Source organism: Phaethon lepturus, unplaced genomic scaffold, assembly GCF_000687285.1.
Source record: "Phaethon lepturus isolate BGI_N335 unplaced genomic scaffold, ASM68728v1 scaffold38212, whole genome shotgun sequence".
Lineage (NCBI taxonomy): Eukaryota > Metazoa > Chordata > Aves > Phaethontiformes > Phaethontidae > Phaethon > Phaethon lepturus.
This window is the reverse complement of record NW_010523279.1, coordinates 3,593-8,847: the sequence shown is the minus strand read 5'-3', so window position 1 is coordinate 8,847 and position 5,255 is coordinate 3,593.

Here is a 5,255-nt window from a genome sequence, read left to right as displayed (position 1 = left end):
CTGCAGCGAGGGGAGGGTAAAGTGCTGCGGTAAGCCACGCAGAACGAACAGGCATCGGTGCACGCCATGCCGGCAGCGTCTCCCCTGCCCACTGGGGCCCACTGCCCACCACCCAGCTGAGCAAACGCAGCCCCAAAAACTCCCGTGCTACGGCAGGAGTGTTCGTGCACCGGGGACCCATACAGTGGATTTCGACCTGCTGGCGAAAGGCTACGCCCTGCCCCACTGCTCTCCATTAGAACAGAACGGGCCTGGGACACCCCCATTGCCACGGCACAAACCCTCCGAGCTGTGCGCGGCCCGCAGGCGTGGCTCGTTCGCCCCTCGCCCGCGCTGAGCTGGGCGATGGGGTTTTCCCCTCCGCCCTTTGAGCACAACGAGCAGTGCCTGAAACTCCGAAAATCTGTGTGTGTGTGTGTGTGTGTGCACGCTTGTGTATGGGAAGGCAAAACAGCAAAGGAGAGCAGCAGCCCCCTTCTAATTGCATTCCGTTCTCTAATTGCTTGAAGATCAATCTTTTGAATCCCTCTCTCTCTAACCCTCAGTGATTTCTGCTGAACAGTTGTTGTGTTTCTTTTTCCACTCAACATCAGGAAAATGGCTCCCTTTGTCCCTGGTGTCTTTGCAATCAATTTGGTGCTACCATTTCAGTTTGTTTGATTTTTTTTACTAAGAAATCTTCAGGGTTTTTTATTTTTTTTTCCCCTGGCTGAATGAAAATGATTTAACAACACAGGGAAAAAATCTGGTAATTAAATAAGGGAAAATAACATCAGTAGGATGAATTGCAATGAATATGCTAGAGATAAGCCCCAGCAGGAAAACAGCTGGAGTGTCTTTGTACATAAACTACAGGCTTGTTTTGGGTTGTGACACAGATGCATCTGCTTCAGTATGGCTCCCTGAATACACAGAGCTGGGGGCTTGGCCCAAATTCACCTGCATTTTCTTTGCTGAGGTGGTGGTGAGACCCAGATTGATGTACCACAGGACTCAGACGGATTTCCTGCTCATCTACCTGTTCAACTTTCCCATCCACTCATCTTAATCTTGAGGTACCACAAGCTTCACCTCAATGGCCATCCAGGATCAGGGTTTGGGAAGGGAAAAGCACCATGCTGATATGTCTTCACTGGCAAGAACCCAGCACACAGATCTAGACAATGATCCCTTCAAATGGAGGGACAGCAACCGGCTGTGCCTCGGAGGCACTTTGCGACACCCAGTCCCCAAGCAGTGCGATGGCGCTTCCCAGGCAGAAAGCCAACTCCGGTGTAACTAATGCGACACACCAGTTCAGGTCCAGCATAAAATGGGGCATTTCCTGGAGAGCAGCAGCTCCCTAGCACCTAGGCGGCCAACGCTGTGCCCACCGCAGGTGCTGGGAACCGAGAGAGGACGGGAACGTGCTCCACCCTGACCAGTCCCCAGCCCATCCTCTGCTGCTGGCTGTGAAGCAGGCACACCACAACAAACAGCTGCCATCTCCCCGCTGGAAGCTTCTGCTTGCTCTTTGCCAGGTCCCACCAGGACATTTTACCCCTCCTTAGCACCTCTGATAAAGAGGTGGTGGAGAAGCAGGGGATTTTTCACTTGAGGCGGTCTGAGGGTCCCTCTGAGAGGTGGCCCAGGCAGCCCAGCCTGCAAGCTCATGTGAGCAGCTGCGAAGTGTCACCACTTAAAAATGAGCAGCTTGATCCAGCCTGGCCCATTGCAAGAATTTGCAGCACAAAGAGACAAGTGACATTGTCCCCCAAGGAAAGAACAGATTGCCCCTCTGTCTCCCTTCACAGGCCTGGGAAGCCCTTGGGGCCACCAGGCAGATTGCCCCTCCAGGGTGAGTACTGTAAGATCTCAAGAACCTTCATTCCCCTGCAGAACCTCCCAGGAAGCAGGATGCACATGGTCTTCACTTTGGCATCTCTACTGAGCTCACTCTCGCATTCAAGTAGAGACAGGTACCACTTTCTTCCTGATGCTGGTGGAAAACCTGATCTAATTACCTTCAAGGGCCCCCTCAGAGCAATTTAACCCAGAGAAGGGAGTGATGGTATTACTGGATCAAAATGGCTCTCAGATGAACCATCAATCTGATTTTTTTCCCCACACTTCTTTTTTCTTCTACCTTGTTACAGATTAACAGCTAATCACTTGGCTAATTACCACCTCAAGAGTCTCTTGGCCAATTAGCTGACCTTGCAAGGGACAGCTGGAAGCAAGTCACTGCATAGAGGTGGCATTTCTCAACGGCTGTGGAGATAATTGCACCAACAGAGAAACGCTGAAGGGCCCAAGGATGAGAGGAATGCACTACTGAACGTTGAACTTGCAGGGTACCTCAGTGCTGTGCCAGGCATTACTGTCTAAGGATCTTCCACTCCAGGCTTGCCCAGGTTCTGGATGAAAAATAATCATTTGACCCTTCTTTTGAACCACACTGATAAGCTAAGTGGCTGAGCTCGCTCTTAGACTTGTGCCGGTACAGTACTGGGGAGCAAAAAGTGTGGTGCAGCAGAAAGAGAACTGTATACACGCTCTAGCTTGGAAATACCACATTGCTCCACTATCTCCTTTTCTTCCCCTGAGTCCCACAGGGAGACTCCAGGGCCTGCCTGGTCTGTTTTCAAGGCTTTGTACGTTTGCTCTTTAGGACACAACTTCTACTGTGGGTTAGGGCCCCACAGTGCTGTGGAGTCAGTGCAACGTGAATTCGCCAGATCAGATCAGTGACCCCTGTCTGTGACTAATGCAGAACATGAAAAAATCACTGCTGGACCCTGCAGATTTTATAAAAGGATGTTTTCTTCCAAATCAATCTCCTTGTGGTATGTAGCTGTGCTGGGAAAACTTGCAGAGGAGGGTCTGCGCCACTGATTTCCACTCTGTCCTTGGTCATGGACCACCCATAGTTTGGTTTTGGAGATGTCACAACCCTTTTTAGAGCCTAGTTGTGAAATTCAGATCTAAAGGATTATTCACTTGAGAGATGGACTTTGTTGAGAGTTATCTCTGAACCACAAACTGTGCAGGCTCTGCAGCATACCCCATGTTACATTAAAGTAAACTGTGGCGAAGGTACAGCGCTCAGCAATGCTTTGTCCTAATCCAGATTACAGGGTTCACACTTTGGGGAATTAAAGCCCTGTGTATGCTGTTATCCCAATGCACTGGAGTGAAGTCATTCCCTCTGCAGGTTTACAATGACCACTAATAATCAACCCCTACTAGTAATCAGAAATATGGAGAGATGTTAGAGATTTCATTTCCTTTATTGGGGGGATGCTTGGTAGGAGGGTGCTTGTGGCGGCAGTGGACGGACATGGGAAAGTTTAGCTGTATTTTTTAAGGTTCAGCCCAAGAGATCCCCAGGGAATCTCTGTCTGCCCTGCTTTGACCAGACATAAAGCAGCCTTCCTGTGGCATTTGGCTTTTCTGCCAGAAACCAGGAAGCAGGGAGGGCTGGCAGGAACAGCAGAAAGATTGCAATGTAACAATCGGATTTCCCACTTCCCTACAACACTAACGCAATAAGAGCAAGCTACAAACTGTGCATGGTTTAGGCTGAGCTTCACGCTGCCTGAACCAAGCACCACACACTAAAGGAAAGCACTGGAGGCTGCCTGGATCAGAGAGCTGACCTTGACTCATCTGCGTGGGGCTGACTCTGCACCCTCCCTTTTGTAGCAGGATAACCACTGGATGCTATGGAACAAATCCCAGTGGGTAAGGCAGGAGGAGAATTAGTCCTGCTATTTTTAGATGTGCATGATAATACAGCTCAGAAAACTGGGGATTTCTTTTCAAACAAAAGATTTATTTATACATCAAATTAAAAAAAAAATCAAAAAACAACAAAAACCAACCCACAAGAAGAAAAATAAGCCCCAACCTAGTGAATCTGATTTGGATATGGTCAGTGTCAGACACAGGGCCCTGAAGTCTGGAATCCCATTTACCCACAGAGCAGAGATAGCAGCAATCCAAGCCTCCCCATCACAATGCAGTGGCTCAAGGAAAGGAGGACAAGATCAATACCCCAGGCTCACTCAGTCCTGCCCTGTCTACCAAGCCTCTGCTTAGAAGAGGGATGTGCTATTGAAAAAGTGGCAATCGATGCAGACTAAGCAATATATCTAAGGGCTGGGGTTGTTGCTAGGAGAGTTAGAGAGAAGTGCCCCCATGCTCTGACCCCCCTCCCCCCCCAAGTGTAAACAAATGACAATTAAGTCTTAGTGGTATAATAAAACTTAGGGGCCTGATCCTGTACTGCAGCCCTCAAAGACACTGGATGGTACCCTAGGAGATCTGCCCTGACAGGCTCTGCAGACCAGAGCTGAAGGCAGTGAGTTTGTGGGAGAAGCGAAGCAGCATTGGTTGGTCCCCTTCCCCAGGCAATGGCAGCAAGGTGTGCGCACGACATGCCGCGCACAACCGCTGTGCCAGAGTTAACTGCTCTGTGGCTGGTACTAGCAATGACAACAGCAACAAGAACAAAAGAGCCAGCATTTCTCTGAGCCATCACAGGGGAAAAAATGTCAGTAATAAATACTCCTTTTCTTTCTTTTACAAGAACACTCAAAGACAGAAAATGAAAAGCCAGGAAATAATAAATGGTAGGAGGAAAATGGCAGCTGTTTCCCTGCCCTGCTATCAGCCCATGCACCTGGGGTTTGTTCTTGGGCTTTTTCTCCCCCCTCCTCATTTTCCTTTTACTGAGTCATTAAAAACTGGGATTGATCTCCCCAGGTGTGCAGTGGGCAATGGGAATACTACCCAGACCCCACTGAAAAGAAAGGAAAAACTGGGGAACAAAAAATCCGTTCACCTGATAATGGCACCTATGTTTCCGTTGCCATAAGCTTTCCTGGCTTCTGTCCTTCCATGGACAGCCCACTTGACCTCCTCCCAAGGTTAAAAAAAAGACAAAGAAGACAACATACAAACAAATTCCAGTGTTTCAAGGGTGCAGAAGTGGGAGGAGGAACCTCGGGGAGGGAAGTGGGGCCGAAGGGCACTCTGAGACATGAAGACACAAACAGAGTGTAATATACAGGCTGGGCAACAGTCGTTAAAGCAAATAGTAACACCTAAGCCACCGACCAATACAAACACCACAGAAGGGGACGAAAATCGTCAAGAGAAATTAAAAAGCAAAACCAAAACCAAGAAAATAATTACCCAACCTCCCGCCTCCCGTATGCCCCAAGAATGATCTGTAAGCAAAGCTGCCCCCCCTCCCCGCTTGCCCCCGCCCG